The sequence below is a fragment of the Ursus americanus genome, chromosome 21 (genome assembly GCF_024610735.1).
Source record: "Ursus americanus isolate L20-20 chromosome 21, mUrsAme1.1.p, whole genome shotgun sequence".
NCBI classification, from domain to species: Eukaryota; Metazoa; Chordata; class Mammalia; order Carnivora; family Ursidae; genus Ursus; species Ursus americanus.
The window spans coordinates 13,830,979-13,845,706 of NC_142147.1; the positions used below are offsets into that span (position 1 = coordinate 13,830,979).

Genomic DNA, 14,728 nt, shown 5'->3' on the forward strand with positions numbered 1-14,728 from the left:
CTCACCAGGAATCTGTCAGAGTTTGATTTCTGGATAGAGCCCTGCATATTGTCAGGGTATGTTAGAGCTTTATAGTTGTTCACTTGAACATGATAATTTCACCTGGGGATTATGATTATAATTCTACTTAAACCTCACAATTTTAATGGCTTCCCTTTTCTGTTCTACAATCTTATTTATTAATGATAACAAGTAGAAAAAAAGAAAGAGTACTAATGCCACCCCTTCAAAAATGTCTCATCCTTGGTGTGTTTCAAGTGTGGGCCTAAAGAAATTGGAACTAGCTCCCCCTCCCCCCGCCATCCTTTTTTTTCCTATTTAGAAGTCTTTCAACCCAGTTAACTACATGAAGGTCAGAGAGTCTTTGGAATCTGGATACCTTAAGTTGGATAAAGTGTCCTACTTTTTTTAGGAAAAATCTTTCTCCTATACATGTACTTTGCTAAGAAGTTCTTTAATGGACTGATTGGTAGAATCTGTGGAGAGATGGAAATAGGAATAACAAACTGGAAGCTTTTCTATTGAAGTTTCTCATTACAGTGAATTCTAAGGAGCTATGTAAAGGCATGCTTTGTTGGATTTTCCATAAAACACTGTTTAGGAATTCAGGCCCTCACCTGAAATTCGGAGATCTTTCAAGTACACAGAGACCTTAATCCACTTTGGGTAGTAAGCTCCATCTGTCTTTATACTTTTGGGTGTCTAGATTTTTTATGTAGTGTGTATCTGGTGTACAACTAGCTGTTGTAGTTAAGAATGGTGCAGTGCACAGAGAATTTTGAAATGTGGTGTCAGTCCCTTTGATAGAAAGGATCAAACATTATTTCCGTTTGTATAAGCAAGCCCATTTTTATCCCTTATATTAATAAATGCTAGGTCCACTAGTAACCTACCCTTTTTTCTTCTAGTTTTTGGTGCTTAGGTCTATATAAAACCAAAACAGAAATAATGGACTACCAAATAAACATTTAAGAATTGATCACTTTATGTTCAGCTAGTGATAAAACAAGTGGAGAAGTACCTCCTTTGTAAGGTGGCTTCTTTTCAGCATTTTTTTTATGACCTCCACATACATGTTCAGGCACCTGGGGTCTGAGGCAGGTTAGTTAACACTTCTCTATACTCTCTGCTCCAGGGTCCTTTGTAGTGGGAATATTCTACAACTCCTCTGGTTACTTTGGCATGGTCATAGTTTGGAGGAAGACAGAGTGTGAGCTGGTTTACAGTTGATCCTAGCATAAAGAAATATCCTCTTAATTTATTTCTTGGCCGTACTGTCGAAGAAAAATGTCTTAATAGGGACTTAATGAGGTGGGGTTTTTTGTTGTTGTTGTTGTTTTAAATTTTAGTAATGAAAGGAGGGTTTTCTCACTCTCCTGTAGTGAACTTCAGATGTCTCCCTCGGGAATAGGTTTTAACCATCACTGAAATGGTTTGACTTAACCACACGGGGGCTTGGGGGTTCTTTTTTTTTTTTTTTCTTGCCCCTTCCATCCCCAGGCAGAGACTCCTATTGCATACCGACTCTGCTCCAGTGCAGTATTTATTTGATCAGAAACAAAAGAGTTTGCTTCTTGCACTGGTTCAGAGAGAGGTCCCCCAGGATTGTCTTTTGTTCGGTAATTGGAGCATAAGCTGAGCCTGGTTAATTTCAAAGCTACCCCCAGCACACATTCCCTCCCTCCTTCCTTGTGCAGTTTCCGAGCTGCTAGTGGTACCTTGTATTGGGTCTGGAACAAAAAAAAAAAAACCCAAAAAACAAAACTTGAATTGTTGAATGTTAGCTACAACTACTGTGACATCTGCTATGGCACCTAATAGCCCTGTTGGTGCAGTTAATTTTAAGTTAGGGAAAGAAACAAAACTAGAGTGCTTTCCGCTTTACAGCGCTTGTTAACACATGCACCTCCAAATTATGCATTTGGTGCTATCACAATGAATAAAACAAAGGAAATCATGAGTTGATTTTTATGTTCGTAGCAGAAGTTCTTTCATTGTTATGCACTGTTCAGATACCCGTGTGTTCCTATGTACGTTCTTTTTCTGTTATTTATTTATTTTTTTTATAAAGGCAGAAATGTCTGCAACATTTCAGCTCTGAGCATTTAATTGGCTAAAGTTCTGATTTAAGAAATGTAAGTTAATTATTTTAATTGTTTTTCTTTTAAAGCAACAGATCTTGGTTCTGCTTTAAATACCAAAATGATGATTGTAGTTGAATAAGAAGCTTAAGTAGCCAAATTCTAGATGCTAAGTAGCCAAGTTAATATTTGTATAAAAATATATAACAAAATTGGCAAATGTCATGTGTCATTCTGGTTCTGCAGTATAGGAATTGGTTTTGCAACCAACAGATTGCAGTTGTAGGGTTTGTGGTTTTTGTTTTTGAAGATGGAAGGGTCTTTCTCGCAAAAAAAATTTTTTTTTCTCAATCTGCACCGTAATGATGGTTCACTACCTGACTGGCCTGAGTTTAATCATCTGATGCCTCGTTCTTCATGTGGCTTGATCTTTGCTTTTTCACGAGCTTTCCTGCAATTGCACAGTTGTTTGCTGCATTGAGTTTCTTTTAGTGACAATGAAAAGTGTAGGTTGGTATTTTAATGTAGTCTTTAATTTTCAGGTTATACATTAAAACATGGAGGAAAAAAAATCCTTGTCTGAGGAGCTCTTTTAAAAACCATTACGGTAGAATGGGAATATTCATTACTTACACATCATATATTTTCCCCTAAATGTTGTACAAAGAAGTGACAGTTGAGCCGAGCATATGTTAATAAAAGGTCTGCATTTTCCTGTGTCACTGACAGTTTCATTGGCTGTATATTCCTGAAATGCAAATAGCCTCAGTTCTGTTCAAAGCTATAATTAATCTGAATAGTTATTTAAACAGTATTGAAATCTTTTAACTACTGAGAGGCCAAACATTTAAGCTGGTGAATTTACTGTTCTGTCTGAAGGACGGCACAACTGGCGAGGGCACGGCGATCTGAGATGCTTGTGTATGTTGGACCTGCACGTTCTGTAGGCTAAAATGGCAGAATCTGTCTGCTGCTGTATAAAATCTTTTAACTACCATTTATTTTAGCATCGTGGCATGTGCAAATTCCTGCTGCTCAGTTAAGGGACCAGCTTCACAACTGGTGTTACAGTCTGTGGCCACAGCACTGCATCACAATGCAGCAAATGCACTTTCCACATTAACCAAACATGACAGCTGAAGCGATTATTAACCATGCAAGATGTCGGAAGTCATCAAAAATTCACATCAGAGTAATTGCAGTGGCTTGGGTCGGGGAAAAAAAAGTATCATAGCATTCCTTGGCTACATGTTGTCTCTCCCCCTCTTAAATCTTAACTTGGTACAGTCCGTTAACAATAAAATACCCTTCTGTAACCTATAAACTGTTACTCCCTTCAGTTTGTGCTTTCAAACTGATGGCTGACTTCTCTGAATTGGTGTAGAGCCGCACAAATGATGAGGCTGTGCCCCAGGGGCTGCAGTGTACCCTTTTTAAGGGGACCCTGCCATCTCATTGTCTAATTGGACTCTTTAATGCTTCAGTCATACCAACATTTGCAGAGTGTTCTCTTTTCCTTTTTCTTCTTTCTCTCTCTCCCCTCTCCCTCCCTCTCCTCTCTCCCTTCCTCTTCCTCCCCCCACCCCCCCACCCCCTCAATTGTGGCTGTCTGGAGTGGGAAAAACTTGAGCACTGGTTCCGGCGCAGCTCATCCCACATAGAAGGTATGGAAGAGCTGCAGTGACCCACAGCATCGAGCAGTCCGTAACTCCTAAAATTTGAGAGCTGCAGGTAGGATTGTCTATGTTTTGTAAAGAAATTAAGATAAATGCACGCTGGTAAATAGAGTGACAGCATGTTGTTGCAGTACCTTCGAAAGACAGGGTCTTGGCTTGTTTAAAATTTCAAGATAAATTCAGAAGATTTAACTTATTTGATAGAAAAAGTACTTGATTCTCCTGAGAATTGTTCAGATTTGTGCCTTGTCATTCTAATATTTTTCTTTAAAAAAAAAAATCTGTTGGGTGGGGCACAGAGGTATTTACTTAAAGATTTAAATATTTCAGATTTTTGCAGACTTCATCTTTAAGTAGTAAGTAGTGTGGACTTTCTTTAGGATTTTTTTTGAAAGATGCATGTAAAGTGCAGAATTCTTATATGAGGTCAAGCATTAAAATAGAATTTCTTTTCTTTGCTAAAACCAGATCCTTTGGGATTTTTAGGTGAGTGTGTGAGTGTGTGTGTGTGTGTATGTAGGATGCCTCAATTCAGTCATTTATATTTTGTTATAGGGAAAAAGTACTATTGGAGGTATTTGGGATATCTCACAGAAAATGCTTTAGCATAAGGCTTTAAATGAGAAGAATTAAATAGTAACACCAAAGATGTGGACTTTTAAGTATTATCAAATGTAGGCGATTTCAATTAAGATAGTTACTTTTTCTTTCTTAAATTTATTCACAAAAGAGTGTAAGTCCTTTAAGTATATTTCACATTTTTGGTGTAGAGAATGTGATTTCTGTACATGAGCTGGAACTTCCTAAGTCATGTAAGCATTATCTGGAGGTAATGAAATTATAAATGTTGCCTATAACACTTTTAATACCTTGATTAATATCAGAGATGAAAATGTTTTTGATTCAGTGTTAAAAGGCAGCTTGCTTGTTGTCTTCCCTTACAAACAACAGAAGACAGTGATGTATAGCTTTTTATCCCAAGGAATGTATTTGTGTCATGGGACCTGTAGGGTCTGGACTTCTTTCCGAAGCAGGGACTTGGAAATTGCTCACCTAGTTGAGAGATTTAGCTCCCTTCAGAGGTGGGGGACTTTCTGTACTCTTAACAATAGGAAGACTTGAGGAGCTGTCAAGTGGGGAATGGAGGAGAGCTGCTCAGGAAAGGGAGAGGAACTGAGAATTTTGCTGTTCTTGGCAGTGGAAGTCTGGATTTACCCATGACTAAAAGATTCCTTTAAAACTCTGACCCAGTGCAGCATTGCAAGGAATTGATTTCTAAGATGAGACAATAAGCTGTGGTTTGCATTTTGTAAAGATGGAGGAAACCTCTCACACTGACCCTGTATGGGAGATGACTCAATTATCCGTGCCTTGGTACAGTTGCAAATTATTTTCCTTTGTCTGAAGTGGGTGGATGCCAGCATCTTCATCAGAGCTCCTTAATTTAATGTATGGAAAATGTCTCAGCCACCATTTTTAACAATTAGCTGTATCATGGTTGAGGTGAGCTGCGCTCTGAAGGAAGCTGCAGGGCCATTTCGTTTACGTTCGGCTCTGTGGCACAAGAGCTTTGTGACTATAAAACTCAGAAAATGAATTTGCACACTGCATAGAAGAGTTCTCTAGGAGGGTGGAGAATATTCCCAGAAAGAAAATGGAATCCTTTTGTCTACAGTAAGTATTTCTCATATACTCATATAGCGGGGAGAGGTTGAAGATTTGTCTTTGGTTGAATGGGCAAAATAGACTTTAGAATGAATGCTGCAGATATTAAAGGTGTAAGACGTAGGTTCTTGGATGTATGTTTTTATGTGTGTGTCAGAAACCAAGTGTGATGATAAAATGAATATGTCTGAGTGATTTTAACACATGCTTTTAATTAGTTCTTCTCTGATAATTTAAGTTAATGAGAGGTATGAGTTTATCACCAGTCAAAAGGTGAAAATGACACTTGGGGAAAAAAAATCCAAATATGATAAATTTAAGAGTTCAGGCTTCTTTTTTCACTGTCTTTTACAAACAGTTTATTTTCCAGTCCTGAAGAAAATTGCTGGATTTTAGTTTAGGTTTTGTTTTGGGTTTTTTTTTTGTTTGTTTGTTTTTAGAAGAAAACCCTTCCGTGTTAATGATCTATAGTAGCTGACTGAAATATATAAGAAAAAATGTTTTAACAAAACAAGATTTTGTCCTAAATGATCAATAGATTGAGACTTTCACTCTCATTAATGGGGATAATTCTTAGTGCCTTCTGTAAATTAATAGTTTTGACTTCAAAGCTACTTGTGGAAAACTCTTGTTTGTGATTGTAAGCTTAGAAATCTTGATTCTTAGAATTAATTGGATTTGACTTGGCTTATTCCTTTGTTCCTTTATGCACTTACTGAGAGGAAATAAGTGGATTTTAACTTTGATTTGTGTGTTTATTTTTTTAACGGCACTTAACGCTGAAGAATTTGTAGTAAGTGTATTTTACAGTAAACTGTACCATGAAGAATTTGCTCAAAAGCCTTTAGTAGCCGTTTCAGGAGTTTAATCTTCACAGAACTGAGTATCTGAGAATCCTTTTCACTTGATATCAAATTTATAAAGCCAGCTGTTCTTCCAGGTCTTGTTGCACTAGCTGTTATTCATCCTACTCACCGAATGCTGGTTTTCTCTAATTAATAGATGTTTTTGAAACTAAGGGAGAGGAAGATTTTCATATCAGTCTTTTCACTGAAATAGGAAGGCTCAGTTATCCTAAGCCCTGTTCAGAATCCTACAAAGATTCCATAAATCTTACATAAATCTTAGGGTTGCAGCATAAGAGCCTAGATCTCAATATAATTATTTTAACCCTGGGAAGGACATTTAATATATTCATTGTTTGGATATATGGTAGAATGCAAAGGGATTCTTTTCCCTTGATTTTTATAAGGCTTGCTCTTTGAAATAAAAGAGTTGTAGGACAGCAAATTAGAACTCCATTTTAACTGCAGCTTTGCTTGCATAAAATGTTTGGTTGGATGGCATGAAGGGTGTCACAAAGCCTTCCTTTGAAATTTTTAAAGTAAAACTTGGTTGAAGATTCTAGTCTTGTTTTCTTTCTCTGGCTTTATGGAAGCCATGTACGAGGTACTCTGGGGGAGATAGCAGAGACCCAGTTGCTTTCCAGTTTCTTTGCCTCTTTCATGATCTACTCAAGTTTGGCTACTGGGAAGAGGCTCTCCTTTCTGGTACTTTTAGGAGATTCCCAAATCTCTTCAATCTGGAAGCTCTTCGCTTTTCTCACGCAATTTTAGCCTGGCTGGTAGTAAAGAGTCAGGGGCTGGCTCTTTTTGCTACAAAAAATGTATTCATATCAAACCTTTGAATGCTCTGGCAGTGCCACAATGTAGATAAGCAAGCATGTCGGCCAGCGCTCTAGAAGCATTCTGTGGCACTAAGATGGCAGTGAGGAAGGAGTAAAATGGCGTCACCAGGAACGCTGTGATAAGAGGTGCACCGCACGAGTCATTTTTCTTCAATCAAGTTTGGAGACACCTCTAGTAGCACTGCTTTGCCAATTTGCAGTTACTTTTTATTCTGTTAGAAGAGAGAAATTTTGAGATTTTCCTGAAGTAAAGACTGAATTAGCACTTGTATCTAAATAGCTTCCAATTGTTACTTTTAAGAAATTGGTGGCAGATATGGATAAAATAAATTTCAAATAGTTATTTTATATCAGCATTTCTGAAATCCCTTGCTTTGTGTTTTCTTCTTTTTTTTATGTAGAAACATAACTCCTTCCAATATAGGATGGTTTTTTAGAAAACAGAGAGCAGTATGAGTCTTCTTTATGGCAAGATGAAACTAGCATTCCAATGAAAAGATGTTATTTGCCTTTGATTCTGGTTTTCAGTCTAGCTCTGTGTGGGCTTAGGTTATTTTATATGTAAAATAAATATTGCTGCCTTCAAAAACAAAGTTCATTGTATTTCTTTTGTGGTTCAAGGTATGGATTAATTTGAAAGTGACCTGGAGTCATACTGGTAGTGACAGTGCTAATTTCTTACCTGTTCCCTTCTCTCCTGGAGTTGGAATTTCAGAGCTGGCCTCGGAGTTGATGAAGCATAATCAGCTCATCTTATAGGTAGACAAAGTATGGCTTTGCTGTAGTTGAACAACTTTCTCAAGGTCATACATCTGCAAAGCAATTGCTTTTGCCCCAAATTCAGACCACCTGATTCTTTATCTGTGCTGTACTATGCGGCTGCCCGCATCTGACTCCATGTCTTTCTCTTTGTGGGCTCTCTGGTGACTGATGGGCCTAATGGATTGAGCTTTCAGCAGAACCTGTCTTTACTTGAGCAGCCTAACTCACAGAGATGTTCCTTCACAGTCGTGCCAGAAATGACTTAATTGAGCTGTGCGTGGAATCTTCCTGGGCCTGTGTTGTAATCAAAATGCACTTACAAATTTATTGTTTATAAACAAACATTTAAAAATAAGACACATTCTGCAAGTTGAGCTTTTAGGTTGTCCATCATGTTGGCTCAGTTCGAAGGAGGGGAGTACTCATCTCCTGGGACGGGCATGGACATCACATCCATCTGCCCTGAGCTGGGACGGAGCCGGCCATTTTGACACGCCCTTCCAGCAGATCACTCCTTCAGCTATAGGTATGAGGGGTCCCATAGTGCAGGATTGCCCTTTTCCTAGTATCCAAGGGCTGGCTGGAAGGTTTTAGCTTCCTGTCAGTTCCACGCTATTTGTATTCATAAAATGGTCTTGCTCTCTCCTCCTGTAGTTTGTATTTGCCGCTCCAGCTAGGCAGTGTTTTCTATTTTCTCTACCCGTGGTGATTAATGGTGAGTGGTGTATCCTGTGGTACTTCCTCAGCTCTGACAGGGTAAAGTCAAAATGTTTCCAAACTTAAGGTTTGAGAGAGAGAGTGAAATCCCAAGTACTGTTAGCAGAGCAGAGGCGTACCATGACAAATTCCATGTAAGACAACCGGAAGTTATAAATAAAAGTCTCTTGCTTGTTTTAGTGGACTCCAGACAAATGTTTGAAAAAGAATTTCCGAATAAGAAGAAACTGCAGCAAAACCAAAGCTCCCTTTTCTCTGACAGCCATGATGATCAGTGCTCCAATCCCATCGGCATAAGCAATGCTGCATAGCGGGAGGAGCTGTGATTTTCGACTGCAGTGTAAATGACTGACACCGTGTACCAGCAGGGAATTAATATGACACGTGGTTCTCAAACATCGTCTTGACTAACAGTGCTCCTTGTGCTTGCTAAGTAGAACTTAATCCTGAGTGCTGTAGAAACCAGCCTGGCAAAAACTGCTTGGTTTCCACCTGACCGGCTCGGAGACACACCCTCTGCTGTCTGTTCTCACAGCCCCCAAATCTTGCTTCTGTTTCCTATTTCCAAAGGGAAAAGACACTGGATAGGAAAGCAGGGGATCTGTGTTTTTTAATAAAATACAAGGTTGTTTTAATGAGTTATTTTAGAGTGGGTTTGGGGGACAGTGGCAGGGGATGTCGGCCATGATAAAAGGCCATTATTGATGCATTCCCATTTTATACTGCAGTGCGGTTTTAGTACCCAAAGTTCTTTGACTGTGGACTGATCCATCTTCAAGATGGAAATCAGTTTCCCAAAGACATACGAAAACATTTTTATCATCCCTTAATGTATCCTCCTTATCTTTACCTTACCGTCACTTCAAATGGCTATGGCATTAATATTTTTTAGATCTATTCATACCTTTGGGCGAGGAGAGGGTTCAGGTGCTGGTTTTTGAAGCCAGACATACTTTGTCACACTATTATATCCCATTTGCAAAACTAGATTGAAGTTTTCTCTTTAGAATCCTCCCTGTTCTTGTGTCCCCAAAGGTTAGCCCTAGCAAGTATACTAGCTTTTTACCAGGGCGGGGGGTGGGGCAGGGAGATAAAATGTTCAAAGTTGCTGTCCTTGCTTTTTCCCATGGGGCCACCTCAGCAGTCCGAGAACAGTTGGCTGGCTGCCCTCCCTCCATCTCTGTCTTGGCTGCTAGTGTTCCTGTTCCTCCCTGCCCCACTTCTAGGAGTGGAGAGAGAGGATGGCCAGCTGAGGCCCAACCCCTGCAGCATGGCGCATCCTGCTGTATCATGGCGCCTCTCGCTGGGACGCAGGCTCTGGCTTGTTTTTTATGAAGTGGTGAGATTGTCAGCACTGAGCAAGCCACATCCTCTACCCCAGACCTCTTGTGACCAGCAGGGGAAAGTTATTTATGCAGCCCCAAAAGGTCACTGCGGGGCTTTGCTGGATTTGGGAGGAAGAGGGAGTTCTGCTGAAGACATTTTTTTTTTTTCTCACTAGTGCCTAGATGGCCGTTGTTTATTCTTTTACTCATTTATATTATGCTCTTACTACTTTTTCCCCCTCTGCACGTAGTCTCCAGTGACTGAGCTGGACAGACTGCTTTCCTTTCCTGGATGGCCAGAGATTGGGAACATATAACAGGATGCCCTGGACTCCTCCCTAAAAGGGCACAACTGGTTTTGTAGCAGTAGCACAAGAGATTGAACTGGCCCTCACAAGGGTGCAGCTCTTACCCTTGGCCTGCCTTTGCAAGGGCAGTACCCCAGTGTGCTCAGAAGCAGCCGCAGCTTCATGACTGGGTGTAGAACTAGGAGGAGGCATCCGGTAGTTACATGCCTCCGTTGTGTTGACAAGGGAGGTGTGCTATGCACTCTGCACCCCTCACTGCCTCACACAGGAATGGCACATCCCTGTCCTCAAAGACTTCCCCTACCGGGTCGTGATGAGTCCTGCCTCTTACATTCTTTCTTCACTCAATACTGAGTCTTGATAGTTGGATTTTTGTTACACGGTAGTGATTTCCCTCTTCTTTCTCCTCTTTTGTGGGTTGGGGAGGATAACAGGAAGGGGTCCACAAAAGGCAGTTAGGTGGGCTTGTATGAGTGGCTCTCTCAGAGGCCTGTGGCTTTTGCAGAAGGCACAGGTTAGATGGAATTTCATCACGCCTGGACTGGCATGCCCTTGAAGAGACCAGGCGTGCCAGCACACTTAAGTCAGTGCTGCCTGGAAGGCCCTGGGTGGATCCAGAAGGCACTTTCTCAGAGCTGTGTGTTCTTAGGTTTAGAACCTTCTTGGACACATTGGGTTAGCTTTAACCTGTGAGAATTTGTAGACCATCATTTAAACCAGTTTGAATTATGGGAGAAGTGATTTATTTTGCCTTAATGGACCCAGATCCATCACTTAATTGTGTGACCCTTTGTTTAGCCCAGTAGTAGAAACCGTGTACAAAATGGGACCCTGCAGCCCGACACTGACAGATGGCCTGGTGCCCATGCAGCGCCATGTTATAGTGACAGCGTTTGCCACCTGTGGCTGCAGAGTGCCTGCAGGCCTCTGGATCTGCTGAGCTGGCAAATGGTGGAACTCCGCAGCCACTCTCGCAGGGTCTGCTGCCACCTGCTGAATGAGAGCGGCTAGGCTTTTGCATAAATGCGCAGTGAGAAATCATACAACAGCATTAAAAATATGTTACAATTGGTAATGTCAGCTGCTGGCTTAGCACTGCTTTCTGCAGGGTTTTTTTTTTTTTTAATGATCTCTATATATCTACTTCTTAAAATTAAATGCGGTCCGTGAAGAAACAATTTAAAGTATTAAACTTTTTTGTAGAAAACAAGCTATGGGATTTACTCTAAATACCTGAGTTGCAGAATAAAGCCTGGATTTGTTGTTCCATCTGTATTCCTTGCAAAAGGAGATTCACTATCTCTTGGGTGTTTTAGGCTGACATTTTATGTATTCTTACTGTATTGCATTAAATAATGCTCTGATAAAATAACCAAACATGCTATGAAACCATATGAAATCCCCCCAAATCTTGAAAATGTTTAAATTTAAAAATTTCTCTGTTCGTCTTTTAGGCTTTATCAGTAATGAACATCTCTCTGCACCTGAAAATTCCTTGAGGCGTTCTCTGTAGGCTCCACAAAGGAAGCTAATGAAAAGTGTGTCCACACCATCTGATAAGCCCAGCGGCTGCGAGTACTGGCAGGGTTTCTGTTGTGCCCGTCTGAACACAGTATCTCGCTTTGTCCTTCCTCACTTTCTCCTGAAGTAGCAGCTTTACCTTTGTAAAAATTTCACCCAAGAGAAGGTTTCAGAAGACGTCGTTTATTCAGAAATTGGGAAGAAGGGGAATTTAGGCAAGGTTAAGGGGGAAGTAGGTATTTTATTTAGAATGAGCTGAAGCACAGTAGTGGATACAACTCATACTCCTGTCTTTCTAGAAATCAGACACTTCTCCCTTTCACTATCTAAAGTTCTAACAGCTACTCGCAGTGCTTATTGGAAGTCTTGTGTCCATCTTGCAGCAGACCGTCTGGATTTTTCTGGTTTTTAAGTTTATTTTTTGGTCAGCTTAGTTTTCTTTTCCTTCTTCATTGCCTTGCTAGCTGTTGCTTGTGTCTTGGCAATGTTTTTTTCATCTACGATGACCATTTTGTACTGTCACTGTTTACTTGTTTTATTTTGATTTGGAATGTTGGTTACAGATTCCCTATTAATTTGTGTATAGTTATGATTAAATGAGAGAAGATACAAAACTTTTAAAGCACTCACTATGTGTTTTTGTCTTATGTCAGATACCTTCTCAGAAAGTCTGGCCCGGTGTGGGTGCTTCACTTTAAATTTTGTCAGAGTAGATTGCCAGTTGATCTGTTGAAGGGGAAGAGATGTGGAATGGTCTTTTGTGTTTTGAGGACCATGTAAAATATGGCTTTTGCTTGGTGGGGTCAAGCTAGACTAATTATTATATCTTTTTTGTTTTATGTTTTAATGGTCAGGAAATCTGTGTTCAAAATCTTCAAACTGTTTATGTAACCATCCAGCAAGTCACTTATTTGTTGTAGGTGGGAAGCAAAGAACTGTGAAAGAGTCACTGTAAGCTTTTTTTTTTTTGCCATCTTACTTTCCTAGCTAAAGTGGATACAGAAATTTTTCACACAGAGACCCTTATTTCTTACAGTTTTCACTTTTGGAAAGCAAATAAGCTAAGAGAATTTGGCCATTTGACAAAAACAAACATCCTTGTGCCCACTCCCTTCTTCTGCAGTAGGAGTTAGCTGCCACTTGTATTCTGAAACCCAGCCTGCCTGGTGACTAAAAATAAGGGCGTTTCATGCCTGTCTTTCCCAGCTTGAGCCACTTAAAAGCCAGCGTGGCTGTCAGGTTCCTGAGATGTAACCACATGTTTGAAAGGAGAATTGGCTTACCTGTGGTTATGTTCTGGGTTGTTCTCGGTTAGTACAGATATCCCCTGTACTTTTCAAAAGTTTGTGTTAAACCACTTTGCTTTTGCAGAAGACCTGCATTAGTACCTGTTTTTGCTAACCAAAAGAAATCCAAAGCAGACTTCTGTTTTTACGATAAAGGTGGAAAGCAAAAAAGCCTTCAGCGTTTGTTTTGTAGCATAGAGGGAGCACACACCCCGCGCGGTAGCGGTGAGAGCAGCACCACCCAAGCTCTTTCCCTGAGAGCCGCACTCAGCGTCCCAGCCGCCATAGCTCTGAGCTCTGTCTGTGAGCACGTGTGCTTTATCTGGTTTTATTTTGTGCATCCGTTAACAAGATGTATTCTAAGGTATCAGAAAAGCCAAAGAGAGGTTATTTGGGGGTCCGGGAACACTCAACAATTTTTTCATATGTATTAATGGTAATTGCTTCTTTGCTTTATGTCTTTTTGGCTTACGAAAGGTTTCAAAAGAATGTTCTACTTTCAGAATGGGGGGGCACCTTTCAACATTACAGGGCAGCTCACTTCCTCTGTTAAAGGTGGGACACATGGGGGGTGCCTGGGTGGCTCTGTTCGTTAAGCATCTGACTTTTGATCTCAGCTCAGGTCTTGATCTCAGGGTCATCTCGAAAGGCCCTTTCAGTGTTTAAACCTATATTAATTAAGGACATACTTTAAAGTATGATCCAGTTAAGTGGCACTGAAAGACAGCTTAGTATTGAGTTCAAAGCGAGGACTAGAACCAGCTGCGTGTAACGCACATCTAGCACAGAGTGACCCCCATAGCAGTGAAAGGGTTAACCCTTACTAGTACTGGTATAAGAGTTGGTATTCTCGGGGCGCCTGGGTGGCACAGCGGTTAAGCGTCTGCCTTCGGCTCAGGGCGTGATCCTGGCGTTATGGGATCGAGCCCCACATCAGGCTCCTCCGCTATGAGCCTGCTTCTTCCTCTCCCACTCCCCCTGCTTGTGTTCCCTCTCTCGCTGGCTGTCTCTATCTCTGTCAAATAAATAAATAAAATCTTTAAAAAAAAAAAAGTTGGTATTCTCTGAGGCTTCAACTTCATCATTCATAAAGGGGAACTGATAATGGACGAAGAAAACAAATTTAAAGATATTTTGCTTCCTTCTTGGATTCTTTTTAGAGAGAAAAGGAAGTTTTTCCTTGATTTTTGATTTTATTTTCTTGTTTTTTTGATTTAGAAGTGTACTGTTCCCTTAGTAGCTTAGAAACATTGGGTCTCTTGAGAGTCAGAACTGTGTTTGAATTCTGCCTCTTCCTTTTCCTGTTTGGGAAACTGTGCTCCAGTTAGTTAAATGCTGAGATTCTGTTTCTTACCTGTAAAACGGAGAGGGGTGGATGGGGGGAGAGTGGAGTGATCATGTCTGTTCTTTCATATTGTTAAAAGATTAGCAGTAATGTCTTTGAATTGCTTAGAGCAGTGTCTGGCCCTTAATTGCTTCCTGAATGGGAGCTATTATATGTTACAGAAAGCTTGAAACCAAAACCCATTCAAGGAGCCAGTTAAAAGAGGGTCTGTTTCCAGGACTCTGGCAGTGAGGAGCAGTATACAGATGGGAAAGTCAGGAGTAGTTGTCTTACTTAGCAGGCCTGCAGATGTTTGTGGAATGTTCTTTATTGAGTGGGCCAGCAGTGGACGGGTTGGGTGGGAGACTATGACCAA

At 40.5% G+C, this 14,728-nt stretch overlaps 1 protein-coding gene across 2 annotated transcripts in view; it reads left to right on the plus strand.

Annotated features, from left to right (window-relative positions):
• Positions 1-14,728, plus strand: part of NUP93 (nucleoporin 93) — a 104,832-nt gene that overhangs the window by 49,983 nt on the left and 40,121 nt on the right. Inside the window, exon 1 of one of the 2 annotated variants that reach the window (XM_045806832.2) lies at positions 2,160-3,812. The exons of the other annotated variant lie outside the window; for it this stretch is intronic. The gene's annotated coding sequence lies outside the window, so the exon portion shown is untranslated. Of the gene's footprint in view, positions 1-2,159; positions 3,813-14,728 lie in introns of those variants that run through there. 2 annotated transcript variants of the gene reach the window in all.